The sequence below is a fragment of the Oculina patagonica genome, chromosome 1 (assembly GCF_052425735.1).
Source record: "Oculina patagonica isolate OP01 chromosome 1, crgOcupat, whole genome shotgun sequence".
NCBI classification, from domain to species: Eukaryota; Metazoa; Cnidaria; class Anthozoa; order Scleractinia; family Oculinidae; genus Oculina; species Oculina patagonica.
The window spans coordinates 48939230-48947632 of NC_135758.1; positions in this window are offsets into that span (position 1 = coordinate 48939230).

Below are 8403 nucleotides of genomic sequence, written 5' to 3' on the forward strand. Positions count from 1 at the left end.
ATTATACAGAAAAGCGCGCCAGTTTTTCAAGAGAAGCCGCCTTAATAAATACTGGGGGTCAAACCATCAAGGAGGAAACTTCTATAGAACATCGTCGTAATATATAAAGGATCATTTCACTTTTCAAATCACCGATTTACGTCGAATAGAACCAGAGAAAATATTTTCGCTACTTGCCGTGATGCTTCCGAGGACTTGAATTATCGACTAAATGGTGTTGCTAAAATGAGCGGCTGAATCTTGGCTGAGTAGATCTTTTAACGTGAACGAAAACTCTCGTCTATTTGGCTCGAAACACAGAACGATAATTATTTCTGCTATGAACTAAATTAAGTTCTTACTCTGCTTAACTGCAGACACTCACGGTAACTGAAACCCTTTTTTAGGCGTTGATATCGTTTGTGGTTTATTTTATACAGTCATGCCGATCTCCAGCCGGGATTTACACGAGTTAGGATTTCGTCAATTTACAGAAGAGCGACTGCCCTTGCCGCATACAGACTGTCTTAGCCAAAGTCAACGGAGTCGTTAGAAAGAAAATATAAGTGCCTGAAAATTTACTGAGTTTGAAAAATAAAGAAAACCCACAACGGGTATTTTCAGTTAGTCACCCATCCAAGTACTATCCCTGCCCAACAGGGCTTAACTTCGGCGATCGGACAAGAACCGATGGAAAGTAACAGTTTGATTTCTTGTCCGATCGCCCAAGTTAAGCCCTGTTGTGCGGGGATAGTACTTGGATGGGTGACTGACTGGAATTGCCCGTTGTTGGTTTTTTTGTTTTCGAACTACGTAAATTTTCGGGCCGTTATATTTTCTTTTTAACGGCTTCGTGGACTTTGGCTTTGCATGTTTTATTGTCCCAAGTGGGGTTAGACTACGAGCAGCCCCTATTTTTTCGCAGAGTCCGTCTAGCTAAAAGCGAAAAAAAAAATTTCGAAGAGTCCGTCGAGCGTATTTTTTTTTATCATTTCACCTTTCAAATCACCGATTTACGTCGAATAGAACCAGAGAAAATATTTTCGCTACTTGCCGTGATGCTTCCGAGGACTTGAATTGTCGACTAGCTGGCGTTGCTAAAATGAACGGCTGAATCTTGGCTGAGTAGATCTTTTAACGTGAACGAAAACTCTCGTCTATTTGGCTCGAAACACAGAACGATAATTATTTCTGCTATGAACTAAATTAAGTTCTTACTCTGCTTAACTGCAGACACTCACGGTAACTGAAACTTTTTTTTAGGCGTTGATATCGTTTGTGGTTTATTTTATACAGTCATGCCGATCTCCAGCTGGGATTTACACGAGTTAGGATTTCGAGTGAAAATTTCGTCAATTTACAGAAGAGCGACTGCCCTTGCCGCATACAGACTGTCTCAGCCAAAGTCAACGGAGTCGTTAGAAAGAAAATATAAGTGCATGAAAATTTACTGAGTTTGAAAAAAAAAACCCACAACGGGTATTTTCAGTTAGTCAGCCATCCAAGTACTATCCCTGCCCAACAGGGCTTAACTTCGGTGATCGGACAAGAACCGATGGAAAGTAACAGTGAATTCTTGTCCGATCGCCCAAGTTAAGCCCTGTTGTGCGGGCATAGTGCTTGGATGGGTGTCTGACTGAAATTGCCCGTTGTTGTTTTTTTTGTTTTCGAACTACCTAAATTTTCGGGCCGTTATATTTTCTTTTTAACGGCTTCGTTGACTTTGGCTTTGCATGTTTTATTGTCCCAAGTGGGGTTAGACTACGAGCAGCCCCTATTTTTTCGCAGAGTCCGTCTAGCTAAAAGCGAAAAAAAAAATTTCGAAGAGTCCGTCGAGCGTATTTTTTTTTTATCATTTCACCTTTCAAATCACCGATTTACGTCGAATAGAACCAGAGAAAATATTTTCGCTACTTGCCGTGATGCTTCCGAGGACTGGAATTATCGACTAGCTGGCGTTGCTAAAATGAGCGGCTGAATCTTGGCTGAGTAGATCTTTTAACGTGAACGAAAACTCTCGTCTATTTGGCTCGAAACACAGAACGATAATTATTTCTGCTATGAACTACATTAAGTTCTTACTCTGCTTAACTGCAGACACTCACGGTAACTGAAACCCTTTTTTGGGCGTTGATATCGTTTGTGGTTTATTTTATACAGTCATGCCGATCTCCAGCCGGGATTTACACGAGTTAGGATTTCGTCAATTTACAGAAGAGCGACTGCCCTTGCCGCATACAGACTGTCTCAGCCAAAGTCAACGGAGTCGTTAGAAAGAAAATATAAGTGCCTGAAAATTTACTGAGTTTGAAAAATAAAGAAAACCCACAACGGGTATTTTCAGTTAGTCACCCATCCAAGTACTATCCCTGCCCAACAGGGCTTAACTTCGGCGATCGGACAAGAACCGATGGAAAGTAACAGTTTGATTTCTTGTCCGATCGCCCAAGTTAAGCCCTGTTGTGCGGGGATAGTGCTTGGATGGGTGACTGACTGAAATTGCCCGTTGTTGGTTTTTTTGTTTTCGAACTACCTAAATTTTCGGGCCGTTATATTTTCTTTTTAACGGCTTCGTGGACTTTGGCTTTGCATGTTTTATTGTCCCAAGTGGGGTTAGACTACGAGCAGTCGCTATTTTTTCGCAGAGTCCGTCTAGCTAAAAGCGAAAAAAAAAATTTCGAAGAGTCCGTCGAGCGTATTTTTTTTTTATCATTTCACCTTTCAAATCACCGATTTACGTCGAATAGAACCAGAGAAAATATTTTCGCTACTTGCCGTGATGCTTCCGAGGACTTGAATTGTCGACTAGCTGGCGTTGCTAAAATGAGCGGCTGAATCTTGGCTGAGTAGATCTTTTAACGTGAACGAAAACTCTCGTCTATTTGGTTCGAAACACAGAACGATAATTATTTCTGCTATGAACTAAATTAAGTTCTTACTCTGCTTAACTGCAGACACTCACGGTAACTGAAACCCTTTTTTAGGCGTTGATATCGTTTGTGGTTTATTTTATACAGTCATGCCGATCTCCAGCTGGGATTTACACGAGTTAGGATTTCGAGTGAAAATTTCGTCAATTTACAGAAGAGCGACTGCCCTTGCCGCATACAGACTGTCTTAGCCAAAGTCAACGGAGTCGTTAGAAAGAAAATATAAGTGCCTGAAAATTTACTGAGATGAAAAAAAAACCCACAACGGGTATTTTCAGTTAGTCACCCATCCAAGTACTATCCCTGCCCAACAGGGCTTAACTTCGGCGATCGGACAAGAACCGATTTAAAGTAACAGTGAATTCTTGTCCGATCGCCCAAGTTAAGCCCTGTTGTGCGGGGATAGTACTTGGATGGGTGACTGACTGGAATTGCTCGTTGTTGTTTTTTTTTGTTTTCGAACTACGTAAATTTTCGGGCCGTTATATTTTCTTTTTAACGGCTTCGTTGACTTTGGCTTTGTATGTTTTATTGTCCCAAGTGGGGTTAGACTACGAGCAGTCGCTATTTTTTCGCAGAGTCCGTCTAGCTTAAAGCGAAAAATTTTCTTCGAAGAGTCCGTCGAGCGTATGTTTTATTTCGCTTCACGCCGGACGGAATCTTCGAAAAAAATTTAGCTTTAAGCTCGACGGAATCTGCGAAAAATAGGGGCTACTCGTAGTCTAAAGTGGGCTGAAAGAGTCTGCATGTGGCAACTACTAGGGAAGTCGCTATTCTGTAAATTGACGAAATCTTCACTCGAAATCCTAAACTCGTAATCCGGGTTCGAGATCGACCTTGAAGGATAAAGAAGTGTAAGAACCCTTAATTTTATGGGATATATTTGCGGTTCAGCAAAGTGAGAATTTGAATTAATTTAGCAGAAATAGATAAATCCTTAAAAAAGGGGAAAAAACAGAAAAAAAAAATCAGAAAAAATCTCGTAACACGGATTCTCGTTAGATCGTTACGCCGATTAACAACAATTCTGCCGCTCATATTAGGAACGCCAGCTGGTCGTTGATTGAAGTCCTCGGAAGCATCACGGCAAGTAGCGAAAATATTTTCTCTGGTTCTATTCGGCGTAAATGGGCGATTTGAACGGTGAAATGATCTTACAACGATGTTCTATGGAAGTTTTCTCCTTGACGATTCAAGCCCGCAGTATTCTCTTAAAAAAAACTGCGTGCTATTTGGTATAATTTATGCAATAAGTCACTCCGCGAAAATTACATTCCGCATAATTATGCCATTCCGCAAGTCATGCCACATGCCATTCCGCAAACTCATTCCACATTTTACCCTCACCGATATCTTTTGATACATTTTCAAGGTTTGGATATTGTATGTTTACATAATTCTTATAGTGATACAGTTTCATCTGAACCATATTTAACATTTTCAATTGGTTAATTAGCAGTCTTCTTAGACTCGGTGCAATGTGAAATTTTAACCAGATACTTCGTTTGGATTGAAAATCTATTTACGATTTACTTTACGTAAATTCATTATTCCATGTCAGCAATAAACAAAAAACGATGAAATCAGTAACATTTGAATTTTACGCCAGTTAGATTTGGTATTTAAAAAAATGAAACCATTATCTAAACGAATGGCGCATTGCAAAACAAATTTAAGAGAACAGAAGACGTGAAATTTATATTTAATTGTCAATGAGATCGATTTTACGAATCTTCATCCTAGTTTCTTTATCGTCTAATGTTCTTTACTTTTCTGTGTTATCACTTGCTTCAAACGCGCAATGTTTGACGAAACCGCATTTTTGCGAGCCGCACTTTGTCGCCGGTAACATTAAAATAATTTGGCGTTGTGAGCCGTGGAAAAAGGATGATATAAAGTGTTAAGAAAGTTTGGCATTGTGAACTGCTCAAAACGGGCGATATAAAAGGTCAAGACAGTTTGGCATCGTGAACCGAGCAAAACGGGCTATATAAAAGGTCAAGAAAGTCGGATGATTTTTTGCTTCGGGAACGCACAGGCAAACGCGCCTGAAACGAGCAATCCTCCACATTTGGTTACTTCAAGCCCCATATAAATTATTCACCAAAAAAAGCGCTGGCGCTTGCCGCGTTTGAAAACGACAAATCGGAAAGTATTTGGTGTTGTTATTATCGCAAATCCGACGAGAAAAAAGGTGGGGAATGTAAGTGACGCTTCGTGATTAGTGTACAACTCACATACAAATGCTCACGTTTTCCGCATATGACGAAAAAGCTCAAAGCGAACCCAAAGCTAACCCTAAGTTTTAAATCTTCCACAATGAGACATGCGTTAGTTGAAGATATTCTCGCGTGACTCCACTCACGCTTTCCGTCCTGTAGTCCTTCTTAAATAAAACGAGTTTTAAGCTTCAAAAGTGCCAGGTCAGTTTCTTTTGACGTGGCGCGTGTATCTTCGCGTGTTCACGCTTGAGTAAAAGTTTAAAATCTTTCACGATGAAAGATGTCTTAGCTGGCGAAATTCTAGCGTGTCTCAACGTACGCTTTCCGTCCTGTAGTCCTTCTTAAATAAAACGAGTTTTAAGCTTCAAAAGTGCCACGTCAGTTTTCTTTGACGTCGCGCGCGTATTCTCGCGTGTTCACGCTTGAGTACAAGTTTAAAATCTTTCACGATGAAAGATGTCTTAGCTGGCGATATTCTTGCGTGTCTCAACGTGCGCTTTCCGTCCTGTAGTCCTTCTTGAATAAAACAAGTTTTAAGCTTGAATAATGCCTCGAAAGTATCTTTTGACGTCGCCCGCGTATCCTCGCGTGTTTCTGCGTGGGTTAGAGTTTAAAATCTTCCAAGGTAAAAAAATTTTTAGTTGACGATATTTTTGCGTGTCTCCACACACGTTTTCCGTCCTGTAGTCCTTCTTGAATAAAACGACTTTTGAACTTGAAAAATTCAACATAAGTTTCTTTGACATCTCGCCCGTATCTTCAAGTATTCACGCTTGAGTAAAAGTTTAAAATCTTTCACGATGAAAGATGACTTACCTGGCGATATTCTTGCGGGTCTCAACGTGCGCTTTCTGTTCTGTAGTCCTTGTTGAAAAAAACGAGTTTTTAGTTTGAAAAATGCCACGTACGTTTCCTTTGACGTCGCGCGCGTATCCTCGCGTGTTCCCGCGTGAGTACAACTTTACAATCTTCCACGATGAAAGATTTGTCAGCTGGCGATATTCTTGGGGGTCACCTCGCGCGCTTTCCGTCCTGTGGTCCTTCTTGAATAAAACCAGATTTAAGCTTAAAAAATGCCACGAAACTTTTTCCTAAAGGCTCCCCCCATGTCCACCAATCGGCTGGGAATCGCAGAACCGCAGGCACAAAAACAAGATAATTTGGATTCGTCGGAGTCCAAATCTCAATCGTCCAGCGACTGTTCGGAGTTAAGTGATAGCGATGACAAAACTTCAGACGAAGAAAGTGGAGCTTACGGAAAGCGCACTGTACAGAAAGCGCTTTGTACGTAAAGTGCAATGTACGGAAAGCGCACTGTACGAAAAGCGCACTGTACGGAAAGGGCACTGTACGGAAAGGGCACTGTACGGAAAGTGCACTGTACGTAAAGTGCACTAAACGGAAAGTGCACTGTACGGAAAGAGCACTGTACGGAAAGTGCACTGTATGGAAAGTGCATTGTACGGAAAAAGCACTGTACGGAAAGTGCACTGTACGGAAAGTGCAATGTACAGAAAAAGCACTGTACAGAATGCGCTTTGTACGTAAATTGCAATGTACGGAAAGAGCACTGTACGGGAAGCGCACTACGAAAAATGCACTGTACGAAAAGAGCATTGTACGGAATGAGCACTGTACGGAAAGCGCACTGTACCGAAAGTGCACTGTACGGAAAGGGCACTGTACGGAAAGCGCACGGTACGTAAAGTGCACTAAACGGAAAGTGCACTGTACGGAAAGTGCACCGTACGGAAAGAGCACTGTACGAAAAGAGCACTGTACGGAAAGTGCACTGTACGGAAAGTGCACTGTACGGAAAGTGCACTGTACGGAAAGTGCATTGTACGGAAAGTGCACTGTACGGAAAGTGCACTGTACGGAAAGAGCACTGTACGGAAAGTGCACTGTACGGAAAGTGCATTGTACGGAAAAAGCACTGTACGGAAAGTGCACTGTACGGAAAGTGCACTGTACGGAAAGTGCATTGTACGGAAAGTACACTGTACGGGAAGAGCACTGTACGGAAAGAGCACTGTACGGAAAGAGCACTGTACGGAAAGAGCACTGTACGGAAAGAGCACTGTACGGAAAGTGCACTGTACGGAAAGAGCACTGTACGGGAAGAGCACTGTACGGAAAGAGCACTGTACGGAAAGTGCACCGTACGGAAAGAGCACTGTACGGAAAGAGAACTGTACGGAAAGACCACTGTACGGAAAGTGCAATGTACGGAAATGACACTGTACGGAAAGAGCACTGTACGGAAAGAGCACTGTACGGAAAGAGCACTGTACGGAAAGACCACTGTACGGAAAGTGCAATGTACGGAAATGACACTGTACGGAAAGTGCACTGTACGGAAAGAGCACTGTACGGAAAATGCACTGTACGGAAAGTGCACTGTACAGAAAGAACACTGTACGGAAAGTGGACTGTACGGAAAGTGCACTGTACGTAAAGCGCACTATACAGAAAGCGCAATGTACGGAAAGTGCACTGTACTGAAAGAGCACTGTACAGAAAGAACACTGTACGGAAAGTGCACTTTACGGAATATGCACTGTACGGAAAGTCCACTGTACGGAAAGAGCACTGTACGGAAAGAGCACTGTACGTAAAGTGCACTGTACGGAAAAAGCACTGTACGGAAAGAGCACTGTACGGAAAGAGCACTGTACAGAAAAAGCACTGTACAGAAAGAGCACTGTACGGATAGAGCACTGTACAGAAAGAGCACTGTACGGAAAGTGCACTGTACGGAAAGTGTACTGTACGGAAAGAGCACTGTACGGAAAGATACTGTACGGAAAGTGCACTGTACGGAAAGAGCACTGTACAGAAAGAGCACTGTACGGAAAGAGCACTGTACGGAAAGTGCAATGTACGGAAATGACACTGTACGGAAAGAGCACTGTACGGAAAGTGCACTGTACGGAAAGAGCACTGTACGGAGAGAGCACTGTACGGAAAGAGCACTGTACGAAAAATGCACTGTACGGAAAGAGCACTGTACGGAAAGAGCACTGTACGGAAAATGCACTGTACGGAAAGAGCGCTGTACGGAAATAGCGCTGTACGGAAAGAGCACTGTACGGAAAGTGCACTATACGGAAAGTGCAATGTACGGAAATGACACTGTACGGAAAGAGCACTGTACGGAAAGTGCACTATACGGAAAGTGCACTGTACGGAAAGAGCACTGTACGGAAAGAGCACTGTACGAAAAATGCACTGTACGGAAAGAGCACTGTACGGAAAGAGCACTGTACGGA